Consider the following 22285-nt stretch of genomic DNA (forward strand, 5'->3'; position numbering starts at 1 on the left):
CCCTACCAAGGTGGCGTGGGCTTTTCATGCTACTGTTGGTATCTTGGAGCACTGTCGCCTCTGCTGTTGATGCCTGCCAGCAAGTTTCATAAATCTTAGATGGAAAACCCAAAAGTTAGATTCAAAACTAGGATGAACTTTGAGGGAAACAAATGACAGAAATGAGCTTCTAATATGAGCTGAACAAAACGAATTAAACAGGAAACAAAAGAATCAAAAATGTTTTTCATGCCCATCTCTATCAAAGTGATGAGATACCTAATTTGCAGATAATAAGAACATAAGAAAATGCCATACTGGGTCAGACCAAGGGTCCATCAAGCCCAGCATCCTGTTTCCAACAGTGCCCAATCCAGGCCATAAGAACCTGACAAGCACCCAAAAACTAAGTCTATTCCATGTTACCGTTGCTAATAATAGCGGTGGTTATTATCTAAGTCAACTTAATTAATAGCAGGTAATGGACTTCTCCTCCAAGAACTTATCCAATCCTTTTTTAAACACAGCTATACTAACTGCACTAACCACATCCTCTGGCAACAAATTCTAGAGTTTAATTGAGCGCTGAGTGAAAAAGAACTTTCTCCGATTAGTTTTAAATGTGCCACATGCTAACGTCATGGAGTGCCCCCTGGTCTTTCTATTATCTGAAAGAGTAAAAAAATGATTCACATCTACACGTTCTAGACCTCTCATGATTTTAAACACCTCTATCATATTCCCCCTCAGCCGTCTCTTCTCCAAGCTGAAAATTCCTAACCTCTTTAGTCTTTCCTCATAGGGGAGCTCTTCCATTCCCCTTATCATTTTGGTAGCCCTTCTCTGTACCTTCTCCATCGCAATTATATCTTTTTTGAGATGCGGCGACCAGAATTGTACACAATATTCAAGGTGCGGTCTCACCATTGAGAGATACAGAGGCATTATGACATTTTCCGTTTTATTCACCATTCCTTTTCTAATAATTCCCAACATTCTGTTTGCCTTTTTGACTGCCGCAGCACACTGAACCAATGATTTCAATGTGTTATCCACTATGACGCCTAGATCTCTTTCTTGGGTAGTAGCACCTAATATGGAACCTAACATTGTGTAACTATAGCATGGGTTATTTTTTCCTATATGCATCACCTTGCACTTGTCCACATTAAATTTCATCTGCCATTTAGATGCTTAATTCTCCAGCCTCACAAGGTCTTCCTGCAATTTATCACAATCTGCTTGTGATTTAACTACTCTGAACAATTTTGTATTATCTGCAAATTTGATTACCTCACTCGTCGTATTTCTTTCCAGATCATTTATAAATATATTGAAAAGTAAGGGTCCCAGTACAGATCCCTGAGGCACTCCACTGCCCACTCCCTTCCACTGAGAAAATTGTCCATTTAATCCTACTCTCTGTTTCCTGTCTTTTAGCCAGTTTGCAATCCACGAAAGGACATCGCCACCTATCCCATGACTTTTTACTTTTCCTAGAAGCCTCTCATGAGGAACTTTGTCAAATGTCTTCTGAAAATCCAAGTACACTACATCTACCGGTTCACCTTTATCCACATGTTTATTAACTCCTTCAAAAAAGTGAAGCAGATTTGTGAGGCAAGACTTGCCTTGGGTAAAGCCATGCTGACTTTGTTCCATTAAACCATGTCTTTCTATATGTTCTGTGATTTTGATGTTTAGAACACTTTCCACTATTTTTCCTGGCACTGAAGTCAGGCTAACCAGTCTGTAATTTCCCGGATCTCCCCTGGAGCCCTTTTTAAATATGGGGGTTACATTAGCTATCCTCCAGTCTTCAGGTACAATGGATGATTTTAATGATAGGTTACAAATTTTTACTAATAGGTCTGAAATTTCATTTTTTTAGTTCCTTCAGAACTCTGGGGTGTATACCATCCGGTCCAGGTGATTTACTACTCTTCAGTTTATCAATCAGGTGTACCACATCTTCTAGGTTCACCGTGATTTGGTTCAGTCCATCTGAATCATTACCCGTGAAAACCTTCTCCATTACGGGTACCTCCCCAACATCCTCTTCAGTAAACACCAAAGAAAAGAAATCATTTAATCTTTCTGCGATGGCCTTATCTTCTCTAAGTGCCCCTTTAACCCCTCGATCATCTAACGGTCCAACTGACTCCCTCACAGGCTTTCTGCTTTGGATATTATTTTAAAAAGCTTTTACTGTGAGTTTTTGCCTCTACGGCCAACTTCTTTTCAAATTCTCTCTTAGCTTGTCTTATCAATGTCTTACATTTAACTTGCCAACGTTTTTGCATTTTCCTATTTTCCTCTGTTGGATCCTTTTTCCAATTTTTGAATGAAGATCTTTTGGCTAAAATAGCTTCTTTCACCTCTCCTTTTAACCATGCCGGTAATCGTTTTGCCTGCTTTCCACCGTTCTTAATGTGTGGAATACATCTGGATTGTGCTTCTAGGATGCTATTTTTTAACAATGACCATGCCTCTTGCACACTTTTTACTTTTGTAGCTGCTCCTTTCAGTTTTTTTCTAACTATTTTTCTCATTTTATCAAAGTTTCCCTTTTGAAAGTTTAGCACGAGAGCCGTGGATTTGCTTACTGTTCCCCTTCCAGTCATTAATTCAAATTTGATCATATCATGATCACTATTGCCAAGCGGCCCCACCACCGTTACCTCTCTCACCAAATCCTGTGCTCCACTGAGAATTAGATCTAAAATCGCTCCCTCTCTCGTTGGTTCCTGCACCAATTGCTCCATAAAGCTATCATTTATTCCATCCAGGAACTTTATCTCTGTAGCGTGTCCCGGTGATACATTTACCCAGTCAATATTGGGGTAATTGAAGTCTCCCATTATTACCGCAAGGTAATAATGCAAGGTTAATTTAAAAAACAAAATAAAAGCAGAAATCTTTCAGTTGGCAGAACCCAAAACCCTGAATTACTTTCCACATTTTCACTTGCCCTGATTTCTGTCTCTCATTATTCACTAATAACGGGGCAGGCTTTTTTAACCATGTTTAATTGTATTCAATTCAATTTAATTTATTATTTGTATTCTACCATTTGTGATTGGTCAAAGTGGACTACAGTTATGTATTTATTTATTTATTTGTCATTTATTAATCGCTTTCCAGATAAGAATCTTATCGCCCAAAGCGATGTGCAAAAATAAAAACAAATAATTCAAAAATAATCATAACATAAAATATATAAAATCATAAACAATACAGCAATACAACATAGGTATTTCCCAGTCTCTGGAAAGCTTACAACCTAACTGGTCGATTTTAAAAGCATTAGGCACAGCAATGCTGGAAGATACGTGCATGATTCAGCCTGGTGTTCACCACGCAGATTTTAAAACCTGCCTGGGTATGCGCATTTCTCCCAGTACGCACATAAAAAAAAAGTTTTCTGAAAAAGGGATGGGGCATGGGTGTGGTCTGGGTGGGCCAGGACTGCACCAAGAAGTCAGCACGTAAGTAGTTATGTGCACAAGCGTGCACTGCAGGCCCCTACAGTGTAACTTTACTTCTGCTATGGACTAACATGTCGACTAACAAAAAAAAATGAGGCTAGTCAGCAGGGTTTTAAGGCTTGGAGCTAACAAGGTAAAAGAGAGGCAAGTTAGCTAGAGGGTTTAGGAAGTTCTCTTCTTTACTGGGGAAAACTGGGAGCAAACTGGGGAAAAGGCCTATTGTGTCGCCACACGTACCTACTAAAATTCCCCCCATTTATACATTCCAGAAGGTATTCGCGCACACATACGAGCATCAATATAAAATTGTGCACTCATGTATGTATGGATATCAGATTTTATATCACATGTGCATATATGTGCACATGTTATAAAATTGGTGCGTCCGTGTGCGCACTCCGGCAAATACGCGCACACGGGCGCACGTGCGCGGGTCTTACAATTTTACTTCTAAGGGTCTGATTTGCCAAAGCTTTCCTTCTATTCAGTGTCTGTGGGGAAATAAAAAGCTTAGTAAACCAGGCCCTAAGTTTGCTAAGTGAATTGCTTTCTGGCAGCTCTGTTAAGAGACAGAAAGCAAAAGGACAGAGGGAAAGGAAGGATAAGGAAGAAAGCTGAATTTGGGGTTACCAAAAACTTAAACCCAAGAGAATCCAAATGTATTAAAGATGAAGGTGATCATGAGGATTTATGGGGATTTTGACTTGATTAGTTTTGTGGAGAAAAAGCAGGCAGGGTGCCAGAAGATAACAGAATCTTTAACCCCTAAATGGATGGATCCTTATGCATGCACTTAATGAATATACTAATGTAATGAACAACAATGTTTTGGAAATTGCGGAATATAAGAAATAAATAACAATAACATATAACAATAAAGGGTAAAGTTTCAGTGGGACACCTAACTTCAAAAATGGGCATGTACTTTTCAGCTCGCGAAAATCCAGTCAATTTTCAGCACAAGGGTGCCCAGAAAGAAGATGGGCTTTGAAGGTGGGCTTGCTGGGTGGTTAAAAGCTGTGTTGAATGAAGGTGCAAAGTGGGTGCGGTAGCAGCAGGACCACTACAAGCGTAAGGTTTTGAAAATGAAATGTATTAGATAGTTGTGTAGTTTCCGACCGCAGCCCTGAAACCTCCCCCCTCCCTCCCCCACCCAACATAACTGCCCTTTTGCTATCCAGCTAAACATCTGCGTGTGGTAAAAAATTACGTACAAACTCTACGGAAACTGAAAATTCATTTGCGTGCATTCAGCTAATCTACCCTCCTAACTCCTTACATTTGACACATACATCCCGGCTCGGAAAATTTACCCCAGCGTGCATAACATTGTGAAGAGGCCGACAATATTTAACTGTGCTGTCCATATTGGCTCTCAGGAGTCAGTTGAGTTCAAAAGCTCCATATCTTTTCTTTCATGCTGAAGGGTCAGAAAATATTCTCCTCTAAGTACATTTTTTTTTTTTAAATAACTATATAACGCTTTGGTAAAATAATCACTAAACAACTGCCTAATATACCAAGTGCCTCTTGTATAGATAGCAGCTGGAAGAAATGTCTTGATACACTCGTCCTTAATATGTGAAAAGTGTGCGAATATAGATTGCTCTCTTATACCAAAAAAGTTATGTATCACAGGAGACTTTGCCAAGGAGCAGCAAGAGTAGAAGCGCATCCTGCTGTCATCTGAGAGGATGGCTTCGGCAGTGGATTCAGGTACCTAGCCCTGGGCTAGAGAAACAGGATGCCTTAAGGGAAAATGCTGATTTGACGTCTTTCGAAGGGACTAAAAAGAGTCTGCTTGCTCTTTTGCTGTGAATATAGACACAGAAAATTATGGCAACTAGAGACCACTAGGCCTCTCCCGGCCGCCCGTTTTCCCCTTCCTGCTGCAATACTGCAGACCCTAAACAACGTTCAGTTAACTAAGGGGCCTATTAATTAAAGCACTTTAAAAATGTGTGTTATCATTGCCTAGAGGCTGTAAAGCATTTAGAAATCCATAATCGGTAGGCTAGCAAGGGTTACCAGGATAATTTTAGCTGAATATTCGGCAGGACAAGTTTCCCACTATTTATACTCAGCTAAAGTCACTCACATAAAGTTATCCTGATAACTTTGCCCTTCACCGGTTAACTTAATATCTGGGGGGAAATCCTGGCAGGCCAGCAGCAGCCCAATTGCACTCCTCCTCCCTCTCTTTCCCCAAGTGAAGAAAAAAATGTTGGTGGCCATGATGGTCTGACCACCCTTTCCCATGCTTAACCCTTCCCTCCACTCCACCCCCCCCCCCCCACACTCACTCCACAAACCCCCAAAAGCTTCCTATTACTTCTGCAGGAGGAGGAGAAGACCTTTCAATTGTACAATTATTCTGCCGGGGGAAGATGTCAGCCCCTTGGCATCCCCCATTGTACCCCATGTTTTTATAAATGATTGCTCTGACATCCCCACCCACTACAGCTCCTTAATTCTTGCCAGAATTACTCGCAGAATGATGAATCCAGCGAAAACGGGGGGTGGGCGGGAGGGCGAAGGGAGGGGACGGGCCTGCGAAAGTCCACAGCCTTCGCACCACGGCGGTGCGCCGGCTGCCAGCTTTCGCACCAAATAGAGCCACCGTGCAAGGTGCTGCTATTCGGCGCGCTACTGCAGACGATAATGTTACTAACATTATCGCCTGCAGCGAAGTCACCGCCGACTCCGCCCCGACCCCTCCCCTCCCCCTAATTTGCATTCTATCGCATGCGAAAAGGCCCTTTTCGCATGCGATAGAGGCTTAATGCACGCGATACGGCTGTATCACATGCGATAAGCCTTTGATAAATGACCCCCCTTAGCTGGCTAGTTGTGCTGAATATCAACACTACTGGCTAAGTTTAGACCCACGTTGTCTATTTTATCAGGGTACGTTTTAGCCGGGTAATGGCTTACCCGGCTAAAACTTATTCAGTCAGTGAAAGGGAGGACATTTTTAGATCCCCAGGATTGTCCAGCCAAGTTGTGAACTTAGCTGGTCAATAGCGACGTGCATTCATTTTTCAATGAATGGTTTTTCGGAAAGAAAAAAATCTATTTTCCTTTCATTCTGAATGGAATGAACTGAAAATAGACTTAGAGGAAAAGATCAGAAAATTATCAGATTTTTTTCAGTTTGTTCTAAAATAAAATATAAAAATTTTAAAAAGGGGCATCTCCGAGATGCTCACCACTTCCTCAGATCCCAGGAGCCTCCCTGGGCCCTTCCCCTCTCCCCTAAACCCTGCCAATAAAGTGGGGCCTGATCCAGGGCCAAAACGTCCTGGCCCGGGCTAAGTCAAGCTGAGTCAGAGCCTCTCCAAGCCCCTCAATCCCTCTTCCTCCCACAAAGAAGTCGGGGATCTCCCCTGGCCGCCGTTAACCCCTTCCATAGAGGTCTTCCTCCTACAAGGGGCCAGGAGTTATCTCCAGTCATTCCTGTCTCATCGGCTTCCGCTTTAAAAAGTGGCAGTAAGACCAGCACCAAGTTTGATGTTAAGAAAATGGCGCCGGTGAGTGACATTTTGTTGTATACTGCCCTGAGATTGGACTTGAACCATATCCTTCAGCAACAAATTCCAAAGTTAATGTTGTGCTAAAATGAAAACAATACTTTCTCCAAATTCTTTTGAATCTGCTACTAATTCGTTTCATGGAGTACTCCCATAGTCCTAATACTATCTGAAAGTGTAAATAGCTGTTCCCTATTTATGTTCTACCCCGGTCATTCATTTAATAACCTCTCTCATATTCCCTTGCAATCATCTCTTCTCCAAGCTGAAGAGCCCTAATCTGTTTGGCCTTTTTCCATACGGGAGCTATTCCATTAGGGGTGTGCAAAGTGAAAACATTTGTTTCAGTTCTTTCATTCATTTCATAGGTCGCATTCATTTATCAGGTATGTCTCAAATGAAAAATGTATTCATTTGTTTGTTTCATTTGTTTTTTTTAAATTTTACACAAATGCACAAAATGGGCATGTACACATGGGCATGTACTTTTCAGGTCGTGAAAATCCAGTCAATTTTCAGCACAAGGGTGCCCAGAAAGAAGATGGGCTTTGAAGGTGGGCTTGCTGGGTGGTTAAAAGCTGTGTTGAATGAAGATGCAACGTGTGTGCGGTAGCAGCATGACCACTACAAGCGTAAGGTTTTGAAAATGAAATGTATTAGATAGATGTGTAGTTTCTGACCGCAGCCCTGAAACCTCCCCCCTCCCTCTCCCACCCAACATAACTGCCCTTTTGCTATCCAGCTATTGTAGACAATGCCCTTTTGCTAGCCAGCTATTGTAGACAATGAATGAAGCAATTCATAGGTCTCATTGAATTCACTGTAAAAGAAAAAATGGACCAGGACCAGGATCAGGATTAGGTCTTGGCCTGATACCAAGGCCTGTCCCATTGTGGAAACCAGGACATCTGGTCCCATCACTGAGGCCCTCGCCTGACCCCAGGGCCTAACTCCAGGCCAGATCCTGTCGCTAAGGCCCAGTACCAAAACCAGGGCTTGGATCAAGGATGGGTCCCATCAATGAGGCCCAGATCCAAAGCCAAAGCCTAGTCTGAGGCTGGGTCCCATTGCCAAGGCCCAGTTCTGATGTGGGTTCCATTGCTGAGGCCCAGAATTAGGCCTAGGCCTGACTCCAGGGTCCAGCCTGAGGCCGGGTCCCATCTCTAAGGCCTACGCCTATACCTAAGCCCAAAGCCGGGACCCAGCCCAAGGCCAGATCCAGTTGTTGAGGCCAAAGCCTAAGCCCAGGTCTGACACCAGGGCCTGGACCAAGGCCAGGTCCTATCACTGAGGCTTGAGCTTAAGCTTAGGCCCAAAACTGGAGCCTGGTTTGAAACCCAGTCTCATTGTCAAGGTCCAGATCTATGCCAAGGCCTGATGATGGTGCCTGACCTTAAACTGGATCTCATTGCTAAGGTCTGGGCCTAGGTCTAGACCCAATGCCAGCACCCACCATGAGGCTGTATCCCATCATAGAAGCCCAGTCCTAAGTCCAGGTCCAACCTGGAGCAGAGCCTGAGGATGGGTTCCTTCATCATGGAACGGGTTTAGTCCTAGGACTGACGCGGGTGTCTGGCTTGAGGCCAGGTCCCATTGCCAAGGTCTAAGGACCCAGCATCAGGCCTAAGCCTAGGCCAAGGCCCAGACCTCAGCAACAAGACCCAGCCTTGGACTAGGCCCCAATGTTGGGCCTAGGCCTAGGCCCAGGCCTTGGTGATGGGATCCAGCATCAGGCCTGAACCTAGGTCTGGTCCTCAAGTGAGGGGTCCTGGCCTTGACCCAGGCTGTGGTACTGGACCTCGATGATAGGACACAGCCTCAGGCTGGGCCATGGAATTGTTCCTGGTTTTATGCCTAACACATGGCCTCAGGCCAGGCCCCAGCTTTGGGCATAGGCTTGGGTCTGGTTCTGGCTTCAGGTCTAGGCCTGGGTCTGATTCTGGCTTTTGGCCTGAGCCTAAGCCTGAGTCTCAGTAATGGGACCCAATCCCCAGATCTCAGAGCCACTTGGCCTCAGCAATGGGACCAGGCTGTGTTTTGGTCCCACTGGACGACTTTTTTTTTTAGTACATGAATATGAAAATACCTGAAAAGTTTTCAGTATTTTTGTTGGAGGCTATTCTTGCTTTGTTTCATTGATAACGAATCGAAAATTGCCTCTTTTGTTTTGTTTTATGCATTTGTTTGAATTGAATGCACATTGCACTTTGTGCATTTGTTTTAATTGAATGCACATCCCATCATTTTTGTTGCCCTTCCCTATACCTTTTCTAGTTCTGATATTTCTTTTTTGAGTTGAGTTTATCAGATCTGCACACAATACTCATGGAAGCTTGGAGGTCCCCATTGCACGTACCCAGTTTTGTCCCTACACAACTCCATTGAGCTTACTGGTAAGCAGAAAAAGCTACAGCACTAAGCATTATTTGAAAACTGACCCCTCAATGGAACTGCTTCTGCTATTTTACTTAGGATTATTTTTATTTAAAGAAAAATGAATGTCAGTTATACCACATTCACCTTGAACTGACAGCAGTAGTATATAAATCTGCATGATGAAATTATGACTTATTTTCCAGTTTCTCATTATTAGATATAAATAAAAAATCCCAGAGGCCCAACTTTAAAAAATGTATAAGGTGTCTGTTCTTTCAGAAAATTAATACCTAATGGCAAAAAGGATCAAGGAATTGACCACTAACAAAGATTAAAGGAGAGTCTCTAGCTGGTTTTCAAGCTCTTTATTCATATAGCAGGAGAATGTAGTCACAGTGAGAGAATTCCTTAATCATTATACATTTCGGCATATCATTCTGTTGGCTCTTTTGCCAAAGTACATGACATCACTACAGCTATGATACAGACAGTAACAATGACTGAGCAAGCATTTGTAAAATCTCTAACTATATCACGTGATCATAAGCCGAGATCCTTTTGCAGAAAGTCAACACACCGTAGATATGGTTGGGCATTTAGCACTCTCAAAAGTGCTAGACTAAATGGAAACAGCCATAGGAAAGTTTAGCTATGCACATCTTTTCATGGCATGGTCAAAGCAAGCCTGGGATTTCATGGTATTGTACCAGATATTAGAACTCACACTAATGTTTTCCCAATGGTCTTGTAAGATTTTATAGATCATTTTTTGCATATCCGGCACGTCCCCAGCTTTTGGGACATCCTTTTTTTTTCAGATGGGTCTCAGGGCTATAAATAGCCACTGAGCTTGTGCAGTAGTCAGAGGCTTAGATGACACTGAAGAGGGAAGGCAAGACTGCAGAAGAGCAGAGGATTAGGAGATCATCGCTGGATCTCACAGTGTAGAGGAGGTTGTTGATAAGAGAAGACATGGGTAGATCCTCAAGGCCTAATCAAGACAAGAGATTTTGAGAGAGAATGTTTGGATCAGGTCCTGACTGAGAGGGAGGAACCTCTGGATCCCTGTGTTTGCATCTTGCATCCAGCATACAGCAAGGTGGAAGCCAGATGGGAGTTTTTGAAAGAGTTATAGTTTTCTGGAGTTTTTGAGCTTTGTGAGAGTTTTTTTTGAAGATTCAACCTATTTTGAGACTGAGGAAAGTTTTCCAGTGTCCCTGGTACATGTTGGAGTTGGAGGAGAATCCTTGTTAAGGAAAACATTTTGGGCCAGGACACAGCTAGAGCACGAGAATCATCAACAGAGGCACTATGGACAAAGAAACCTATTTTTTCTTGATTTGTATTCTCCTTATAATTTTTATATTTTTGGAAGCATTGCATGGATTTCATTTTTCAAGCTTCAGTAAACCCCTTTGCTATCTGAACACCACCTTGGGACTCTGAGCCTTTTTATTCACGTGTGCCTTTGGATCCTCAGGCCCCTCCACTGTGAATACTGAGCTATGTATGGGAACCCCACCACAGCACTTAGGTCCCGGAGGCTTAGGTCTTCTCCCCGCCGGGCCACAGAGCTGAAGCTGGATGTTTGAGTGTTTTTATGGATTCGGGAAAGTGAAGACAGCCCTGGGACATTGCTGTGACCCTTTGATTAGGTGGGCCGAAACCAAGAGAGGGGTTACAGTATGAATGAGTTTTACTGTGACTATGTATTAACAGCTTGCCCTAATGATCCACTAACCAAAGGCAATGTAGTGTTAACAGTTTGTAATGGCATCATAATGTGCTCTAGCTCTTCTGGAATTTAAAATGGCACTTGAGAATACAGTGCCAAAGGATTAAAAACATTTTTATTGTCAAAGAAGTGAGTTTATTCTAGCCCCAGTTCATTTTATAAATACACTGGTACCGTAAGCTTTTTAATGGATAAATTTGGATGCACTTCCTGGGTGCTGAACCCTTTCACTTTGTACCTCAATACCCCAGAGCCTATTATCTAATGCACAACCCTGGCTTGCGTTGTTGCATACATAATTGACACAGAAAGAGCACAGAGCAAGCAGAAAGAAGCAAGAGGAACCAAATCATTGCCTGACATATTCATATTCATTTTCTAAGCGGGCCCTCCAGAGATAAAGTGCATGGTAATGTAGGAAGAGCATAGGATGCTTTTGCAGTGGCCTGGTCAACTGCCAGTAGGAGTACATAGTTCCTTATTTTGGTTGAAATTAAAGAGCTATTTTTGTTGTTGTTTTATCCTGTAAAAAAAAAAAAAAATTACACCCAGTCCTATGCATTCCAGTAGGACTTAATGTCTCATTTCCACTGCACATATCCCAATATACCCTTCAAAACAGCATTTGAAAAAATGGCTGACCCATGCAGTACTACAGACATTCAAAGAGGGAATATTTATTCCTTTATTGGTCTTATTCTTGGGAAATAAGTGTCCAAATATTAAAAATTTAAGTTTACTATGCCTCGTCTTTAAAAAAAAATGCTATGCTTTATGGCATGCAATATTTTAAGTATTTTATTGACAGGCCACAAAAAAAGAACGGCACTGAACAACAATGTTGCAAAGTAAAAAATAATCATAAAAAAACAAATACCATGGGTTTATATTTTCATTGCATTGCTGGTTTTATAGATGTTTAATTCAAACCTTAAAAACGAAACAATTTGGCCGGCACTGCTGGCCTCAATATAAATCCTATTGGATACACTTCAAATGGGATAGCTTTCAGATGAAGACACCCAAGGGGCCTTGCCTCCATACCATCCAGCAATCCACAGTGGAAAGTGGCTTTCAGATATAGCATGCTTAACATATCTTCTCTGGATAGCTTAACTCTATCATTAAATCATCAGAGAATGACCCACAGCAAAAGAACATATTGAACTGATTGTCTTACAACCCATGAGATGAATGGGTTATCAAGACTACACCACATGCAGTCTTCATCATAACTACATCATCGAAGAGAATAAATACAGTACTATTTTTTTTTTCATCTGTCAACTTTTAGCACTGTAATTATACATGCCAGCAGTTGAAGGTTCATGAGAAGATTTGTTTAGAGAACTAATTCCCCACTGAAAGGCAGTGGATTGAGGAAACTTTGGGATTGCAGACAGTAAGAAAAAAATGACCAAAAGCATTTTTAGCCAAAGAGGCATCTCCCTTTTAGTCTTAAGAGAAAGCTATAAATTCTGCAGCCTTGGAAATCATATGTAGGCATGCAGAGATGCCTAACTATTTACATAATGAAAACCATGGACCTGCAGGTCAGTTTTCAGAAGGAAACTCTGTGGCAGTTCCCTTTAGAAACTGGGGGCTGGCAGAGAGCACAGGTACAAAAGAACCCACGCAAACTCTACCGGCTTTCTCGCACAACTGGATACGTTGAGGTTTTTCTGTGCATCTGTTTCCTCCTTTTGCATTGGGGCTATTATGCGAGTCTTTGTTTTATATTAATTAATATTGCCTCTTTTCAGTTTAGCTTGGTTCACTTTCAGTTGATGTATATTTATTTATTTATTTATTTATTTAAAATTTTTATATACCGGCATTCATGTTGCAAACACATCATGCCGGTTTACATATAACAGGGGTGTACAATGAACAGTTGAATAACCTATTAGTGTAGAAGGAAGCAGTTACAAATAACAAGGTAATAGAACTGGGAGAAGAGAAGAAAAGGGAGAGAATTAGGTATAGGTATTTACATTAGTAATAACATTTTTACATGTGGAAGTGGTAGATCTGGCTGAATAGAATTAATCGGTGTCCGGGAACGCTTTTTTAAATAGCCAGGTCTTAAGTCTCTTCCTGAAGGTTGGGAGGCTGGGCTCCTGTCTTAGGTCCGGTGGGATGGAGTTCCACAGAAGGGGGCCGGCTGTTGAAAAGGCCCGATCTCTCAAGGTAATGTGTCTGGTAGTTTTGGCTGGGGGCACTTGAAGAGATCCTCTGAGTGCGTCTCTTGTTGGTCTGGAGGAGTTATAAATTTGGAATGGGACTTGTAAGTCGAGTGGGGTGTGTTGATGGATGGTTTTGTATATTATGGAAAGAGATTTGTAGAGGATTCTAAAGTGAACAGGCAACCAGTGGAGATCTTTTAGGATTGGAGATATATGGTCCCTCCTTCTGGAATTTGTCAGTAATCTTGCCGCAGCGTTTTGTAACATCTGAAGGGGTTTAGTGTAGGAGGAAGGAAGGCCCAGAAGGATAGAGTTACAGTAATCGATCTTAGAAAAAATGATAGCTTGTAGAATGGTTCTGAAATCCTGAGTGTGGAAGAGTGGTCTAATTCTTTTTAGAACTTGGAGTTTGTGGAAACAGTCCTTGGTGGTTCTTTTGATGGAAGCTTTGAGGTTCATCCGGTTATCAATTAATACTCCTAGATCTCTCACCTGTGTAGTAGTTGGGATAGTTGGAGGATTAGAGATGGAAAAGTTATCTGGGGAGATGAGTAGCAGTTCTGTTTTAGAGGAGTTTAAAACTAGGTTTAGGTTAGACAGGAGATGTTTAATTTCGAAGAGACAATTTTCCCAGTGAACCAGTGTTTTTGTGTAAGATTCTTTAATGGGGATCACGATCTGGATCGTGAAATACTGGATCTGGATCGTGAAATACTGCATATTTTTATTGTAAGGTTCTCTGGATAGGGCATTATATAAAAACTAAAACTGAATTAAGGCCATGTCAGTGATTGGTCGGGACGGGCAAATTCCAGCTTTTATATTTCATAGATCCACAATTAAGCTTCCCTAGAGGACTGTAGCTTATTTGGCCCTATTGTGATCAAACAAACAAAAAAAACAGGGCAATTGCAATGTGTGGATAATAAAATTGCAACCCGAGAAATCAGGAAGACCAGCACACAGGGCAGAGCACAGTGTGAGCGAGCAGTATGCGCCGCCTTTGTTTTCCCATCACACCTGGGCTATTGTGAGGAAGGCAATACCTTACCAGCATGGCTGAGAATGGTGAAGTAGCACAGGAAAGACTGATTCTCAGGCTGACGTCTCTCCATCTGGGATCTTCCTCAAAGCATTAGCTTTAGACTGACTGTTCTGTGCATAGGTTACAAACTCAGGGCTTCAGTTTGCCATTTCTCAACTGCAAGCAGTAGATATTAAGTGCACATTTACAGTGCTACTATTACCAATGCATAGTGACACCTATACCACCAGTATCCTCAAGGATATGTCCTAGCCTTGGCTAATAAAAGCAATGGGATCTGCTGATGGTACAGCAGGATAACAGAATAAGGTGGTAACAACAGGAGTAGCTATTGTCACAAGAGCATCTCTTTGGCTGTGATGACAATAATGCCTTTTTGTTTCTGCTCTTATCTTTATTTATTTATTTTTATTTTTTTTTGCATTCTCTACAGTGAAGAACACACTCCAAACTATTCCATGAAAATGAATATAGAATGAAATTCTACATTAAGAGAATGTTTGAATTGCAACATATCTTCACAAATAAATAATACTCTCCTCAGAAGTTCATTGCTTATAATTACTAAATCACTTCAAACAGTTTCAAAATATAATGGAAACAATATGGGTATGGCTCTTGATGCTGGTTGTTGCAATTAGTGTGTTATTAATTAAAGTCTTAAGAACTGTAATAACTTGATTGTTGGAACCTCTCTTTGCATTTAAAATAAATGCAGACTGTGATTCCAGTTGTATGTGAATTCTGAGGGCTCTGTTTTCAAATGTAAGCAATTGACTAGGATGTGCACTGACCTCGGCCGTTTGCGTGCATTTTTTTTTTTTTGCATTCATTAGAAATTCAGAGAGGGTTAGACAGACTTAGTACAGATATAAAACTGAGCATTTTGGGGCTGGCCTGATGGACGGAGAAGGGTTCAATTGCAAGCTCAAGCCTTCCACTCTCAGGGTCATCCAGGACTGAGGATATTGCAGAGAAAGCAACATTCACAGGGAGTGAGGGTGGGGAGGAGGGAGTCAGAGTCAGCACGCAATGGTGAAATTTAGTGGATGGATTTAGTGCCTGGTGTAGTACGGTGCCTGGATGAGGATTGCCATGCAATAGTGGGATTAGGTATGCTGAGAGGAGCTATAAGAGAAAAAGCTATGAGTAATTGCAAATGAAGATGTTCGATGCCAGATTCCACAGTCCAAATTCTAACTAGGCCAGAAAGCCCAACCAAGCAGAAGGAAACTGCTGTGTCGAAAAAAATATATATTGACCGTTTTGTAAAACAGGTTCAGTCAACTACTTAGGCATTTCTTCTGCTCAGGGCCCTATCTGAAACTGCAGATTAATGATTCTGAAGCAAATTGCTAAATTAATGTCATATTTATAAGAATGCAATATTTTCTCTATTTTACTCAGCATAATTTTAAGCTACTATAAATGATAAATAATATATTTACCGTTTCCTCAGACACACACACCCACACACGTGTGTGTGTGTGTAAGCTCGGTATTTCAAACTGGTAAAAATACGCAAATAAGTTAGCCAATGGACGTATGTGTCTTTTAAAATAGCAATTCATGTGCATAAGTGTGGCTCCAGTGCCTTTCTTTGCACATGTGAAAGTGAAAATATGCACATATTTTCAACTTTTATAAAACAGTAGATGCTATTTCTGCATGTCTATGCTCATTTTTATGTGCAGAACGCTTTGAAAATTCACCCCCATGTGTACTTTGGTTATAAAATTGCTATTAGCGCGTCTTTCAACAGTTACAGTACATTTGCTAGAGATAAGATACTTGGCCTCATAGCTCATAACTTGCCTGTTCAAATAGTTAAAGAGATTATCCAAGTCCTTCCCCTTGCCTTAACTCATTAGCTGATGATATCTCATATTCAGCACTACCAGAGTTATTAACACCTAATCATAACACCATCTACAGGCCCAGAGCCTGTACTGGAGTAGAAGAGATTTTTAGTCACTCATTCTTTTCATCTAGTCATTTGATGCTTTAAAACTCTCTCTACAGTTTTATCAGGTAGACGTAGCTTACATTTGGACCAACAATCAGGCCGATACAGTAAAATCACGGGGGAGCGGGCGAGCGCTTGCTCTCCCGGCGCGAGTACAGGCCACTCTCCTGTGCGCGCAATACAGAAAGTTAATTTATTTAAATCAGGGCCAGTGGTAAAAAAAGGCGCTAGGGACACTAGCGCGTCCCTAGCGCCTCTTTTTGGACAGGAGCGGCGGCTGTCAGCGGGTTTGACAGCTGACGCTCAATTTTGCCAGCATCGGTTCTCGAGCCGGCTGACAGCCACGGGTTCGGAAACCGGACGCCGGCAAAATTGGGCGTCTGGTTTTCAACCTGTGAGCCGCGGGCCTATTTCAAATTTTTTATTTTATTTATTTTTTTTTTTAACTTTCGGGACGTCCGACTTAATATCGCCATGATATTAAGTCGGAGGGTGCACAGAAAAGCAGTTTTTACTGCTTTTCTATGCACTTTCCCGGTGCTGACAGAAATGTGCGGCTTGGCTGCACATTTTGCTTTCTGAATCGCGCGGGAATACCTAATAGGGCCATCAACATGCATTTGCATGTTGCGGGCGCTATTAGGTTTGGGGGGGGGGAGGGGGGGTGGACGCGCGTTTTGGATGTGCTATTACCCCTTACTGAATAAGGGGTAAAACTGGCACGTCCAACACGTGCGTCCAATCACGGGTTAACAGTGCGCTCCACCGGAGCGCACTGTACTGTATAGGCCTGAATGTCATCGGCCTGAATGTCATCGGCCTGAATGTCATCGGCCTGAATGTCATCACAATTAACTGTTTCATTGATTTCAAATGCAAAATACACCTGCCTGATAAATCGTACTGAGTGACTAAAAATCTCTTCTACTCCAGTACGGTCTCTGTGCCTGTAGATATTTCACCTGACCTGACACATCTCCTGTATTATTTGGAGTTATACGTTGGTGTGTGTCTTGGTCTTCACTTGTTCGGTGGTTGTAAATATTTAAAAGTGACAACACAGGAGCCACACTCTCAAAGTCAGGTCCCTAAACCCTTTGAACAATGGCCCCTAAGAGCAGATCGGTTTCAACAACCCTCTGCCCTCCCCCCAACTCCCCTTAGCACTATAGCATCCAAATCGAAGCTAGCACGCCTGAAAGATGACAGTGTGTGAGAGAGAAGGTGAGCGAGTCTCTGCTGAACCTGTTAGGTGGTCCATAGTGTCGCTCTGTGCTGGTGCGGGACAAAATAAATGCAGTATGTGTATGAGTATGTGTGTGTTTGCGTTTGTGTATATTTATTTGCGCAAAATCATTAGAAGGTTACAGTGCTGGTGGAGGAAGGAGAGATGGGCATTGCCCAGACAGGCAAGGGAAGAAAATTGGGTTGGAAAATGAGTGAGGAGGTAGGAAAAGAAAGAATACGGCAAAGGGGAGCATGGGAGTTATGTGGGGCAGTAGATAAAGGAAGAAAAAAAAAACCAGGGAGGTAGAGCAGAAGTGAAATAAGGGGAAAAATGTGAAGAGACAGAGAAACTGTAGAGAGCGTTTTAAAACAAAAAAATGACTAGATGAAAAGACTGAGTGTATAAAAAACAGAGCAAAAGTAAAATTAAATATAGCATTAGAAAGAACAAAGGACACTGAAGACAAGGGAAATAAAAAGATGAAGAGAGAACATTAATGAAAGAAGCAAAGGGGTAGATTTTATAACGTGCGAGTGCGGCTTACATGTGTGCGTGCTTCCAGGCGCGCGCACATGTACACTCGATTATATAAAATCTGGGGTCAGCACACAAGAGGGTGCACAATTGTGCACCTTGTGCGCGCCGAGCTGCGTTGCCTTCCTCTGTTCCCTCCCAGGCCACTCCAATCAGAACTCCGAAATCGGAGTAGCCTGGGAGGGAACTTCCCTTCCCCCTAGCCTGACCTTCCCACCCCTTCCCCTAACCTTTATCCCCCCCCCCCCCAGCCCTACTCTAATCCCCCCAAAAGTTTTATCCTACCTTTTGCGTCTGCCTCTGGGCAGGTGCAAATTGCGTGCGCCAGCAGGCTGCCGGCACGCGATCCCTCGACACAGCGGCAATGGCTGCTGTGTTGCAGGCCTCTGGCTCTGCCCATGCCCCGCCCACACTCGCCCCCGGACCACCCCGCCCCTTTTGTAAAGCCCCGGGAGTTACACGTGTCCCGGGGCTTTATGCTTGCCACCGGGCCTTTTTAAAATAGGCCCGGCACGCGTAACCTTTTGAAACTCCGGCCCAAAGTGAATAAACATTTATCTCTGTTTCATTTTTAAAAATTTAGTTGCATGGATTTAAATTTTAGCAAACTATCATTTGGCTTATCCTTTTGATGTTCTAAACATGCTCGTCATAACTCAGAACTAAAAAGAACCAAACAGAAGCCTTTTGTGTTCAATGTTTGTATTATAATGGGTCAGAACCGCTACAGGTTTTCCCACTTCTAATGTTCTGTGTAAGTCATAAAACGCATTTGCAAGATTTTAGCAGCAGCCTCTGTCCATCAGAAACCAATTGAATGTCTGACTCTGTAACTAATCTATTCCAGTGATATGAAGTCCTTTTGTTAGTCAATGTGTGTTACCTTTTCCTTATGCTTCATCTCATAGAAAATCTTGCCATTTCAAGAAAGTATTTTTGCCAAGAACCTATAAATGATGAGTATCTTGAAAACCAGAATCGTTTGAGGTCGTCACCCTCTCTCAGAACTCAGAAACATCTTTAGCAAACATGTATTGAACAGCTTGAGTAAATAAAAATAATTGTGTCCTGAGTTTAAAAAAAAAAAATGCTTTCTAGAGACTCCATACACCTCAGTGACCCCAAATAAATCCACTTTACCTGGGCTTGTGCTCCATAATGAAATACATTAGCAACATCATTACACTGCAGTACAAACGAGGCTTACTGCACCTTTCTGTGCATAAGTTGTACAGCTGAATTTTGAATAAATTGCATTGCAGAAAGACAGTTCAGCGGGAGGCCCACAAAGAGCAAATTGCAGTAGTGGGAGGTGATAAGAGATTGTTTTGGTAGCAGATGCAAAAAGGAAGGGATGGTTTTAGCCATGTTTTAGAAGAAGATACGACCCACTTTGGATGTGCATAGAGAAGGAGAGTGGCTGTAGGTTGAAAGAACCAGGAGAATAAGAGTACCACCCACAGAGACAAAGAAATAAGAGGGAAGAGGGAAAGAGAGTTTGCAGGGTGTTATGTTTGACAGTCGTAGCAGGCTACTGAGACCAGCTACACTTACTAGGGGTGTGCATTCGTTTTCAACGTATTGGCAATCCACAACGTATATTAGGGATGTGAATCGTTTTAGGACGATTAAAATTATCGTCCGATAATTTTAATATCGTCTTAAACCGTTATGGAACACAATACAATAGAGATTCTAACGATTTATCGTTATAAATCGTTAGAATCGTGAGCCGACACACTAAAACCCCCTAAAACCCACCCCCGACCCTTTAAATTAAATCCCCCACCCTCCCGAACCCCCCCCAAATGAGTTAAATAACCTGCGGGTCCAGCGGCGGTCCGGAACGGCAGCGGTCCGGAACGGGCTCCTGCTCCTGAATCTTGTTGTCTTCAGCCGGCGCCATTTTCCAAAATGGCGCCAAAAAAATGGCGGCGGCCATAGACGAACACGATTGGACGGCAGGAGGTCCTTCCGGACCCCCGCTGGACTTTTGGCAAGTCTCGTGGGGGTCAGGAGGCCCCCCACAAGCTGGCCAAAAGTTCCTGGAGGTCCAGCGGGGGTCAGGGAGCGATTTCCCGCCGCGAATCGTTTTCGTACGGAAAATGGCGCCGGCCATACGTGTATGGCCGGCGCCATTTTCCGTACGGAAAATGGCGCCGGCAGGAGATCGACTGCAGGAGGTCGTTCAGCGAGGCGCCAGAACCCTCGCTGAACGACCTCCTGCAGTCGATCTCCTGCCGGCGCCATTTTCCGTACGAAAACGATTCGCGGCGGGAAATCGCTCCCTGACCCCCTCTGGACCTCCAGGAACTTTTGGCCAGCTTGTGGGGGGCCTCCTGACCCCCATGAGACTTGCCAAAAGTCCAGCGGGGGTCCGGAAGGACCTCCTGCCGTCCAATCGTGTTCGTCTATGGCCACCGCCATTTTTCGGTGCCATTTTGGAAAATGGCGCCGGCTGAAGACAACAAGATTCAGGAGCAGGAGCCCGTTCCGGACCGCTGCCGTTCCGGACCGCCGCTGGACCCGCAGGTTATTTAACTCATTTGGGGGGGGTTCGGGAGGGTGGGGGATTTAATTTAAAGGGTCGGGGGTGGGTTTTAGGGGGTTTTAATGTGCCGGTTTTGCGATTTTTAGATTTTTAGATTTTTCACGATTTTTCACGATATTTTACCCCCCCAAACGGCAACAATACGATTCCCTCCCCCTCCCAGCCGAAATCGATCGTTAAGACGATCGAGGACACGATTCACATCCCTAACGTATATGTCCCTATTCGTTATATTCGTGGGGAAGCGAAACGTATCGCGACTCCCCACGAATATAATGTATCATCCGTTGAACGGCGCACGCGCTCACTTTTCTTCACCGCCATTTGCAATCTGAGGACGCCATTTGGGTGTATCCAGAGCCAAAAACCAGCCCTTTCCTGTGAGTCATCAGTGACCTCACAGCCCTGTCAGAGTGGGTCGGACAGGTTGGCACGGATACCGGAATGCAGCCTATCAGCGATAACATCTTGTGAAATGCACTGAATGCAGTCAATCGCACTGTCATTCAGTGATCGGTGACGATTTTTCTGATGACCCAGCACTATATATACTTAAGCACGCGGCGTGCCACGCACTTTCTTTGCAGGGGTGGTCTGGGGAGGTGGTCTCTGCGGAAGGTGGCTGCACTCTGAGCTAGTCTGAGTTCAGAAATCTCTATTCAATTACTAGCTAGGCTAGTTACTTAAGAGGAAAATATATTTCTTTATTTTGCTGCAGTGCAATACAGCCCTGTTTGTTTTTTCAGCAGTTTATTTAGGTGATCTGAGACGGTCACTCTGTGCCAGGGAGAGAAGCTGCTAGCAGTGCCATTTCGTTTAATTCACCCTCTGGGCTAGGCTGCAAGCAAGCACCATTTGGGTGTTGTGGCTGGGAGATATATATTCCATTTTTAGCTAGTTTGCTAGAATTTCCATTGGAAAATATATTTCATCGATTTTCCTGCTGTGCCAACAATTCCAGCTTTTTTAAACTGAGTCTGTATAATTCAACTCAGTCTCTCTGTGCACTGGGCTTCAGTGGGCTGGCAGTTTAGCAGACTGAACTTTATTATTGGGACAGTCTGTGCAGTGAAATCCCCAGTCTGCCTCTTTTGTGTTTACAAGTAAGTTGTGTGTGTGTGTGTGTGTGTGTGTGTGTGTGTGTGCACCACACACAGTACATTAGTGCATAGCAAGGCACTGTGAAAGTGGGCAGTGGGCAGTTTAACAGACTGAACTTTATTACTGGGACAGTCTGTGCAGTGAAATTCCCAGTCTGCCTCTTTTGTGCTTACACGCAAGCTGTGTGTGTGCACACCACACACGTTACATTAGTGCATAGCAAGGCACTGTGACAGTGGGCAGTTTAACAGACTGAACTTTATTATTGGGACAGTTTGTGCAGTGAAATCCCCAGTCTGCCTCTTTTGTGCTTACACGCAAGCTGTGTGTGTGTGCACACCACACATGTTACATTAGTACATGGCAAGGCACTGTGACAGTGGGCAGTGGTTAGTTTAACAGACTGAACTTTATTATTGGGACAGTCTGTGCAGTGAAATCCCCAGTCTGCCTCTTTTGTGCTTACAAGCAAGCTGCGGGTGTGTGCACACCACACATGTTACATTAGTGCATAGCAAGGCACTGTGACAGTGGGCAGCCAGTAGGCACTAGGCAGTGACATTAAA

This window comes from Rhinatrema bivittatum, chromosome 4 (genome assembly GCF_901001135.1).
Source record: "Rhinatrema bivittatum chromosome 4, aRhiBiv1.1, whole genome shotgun sequence".
NCBI classification, from domain to species: domain Eukaryota; kingdom Metazoa; phylum Chordata; class Amphibia; order Gymnophiona; family Rhinatrematidae; genus Rhinatrema; species Rhinatrema bivittatum.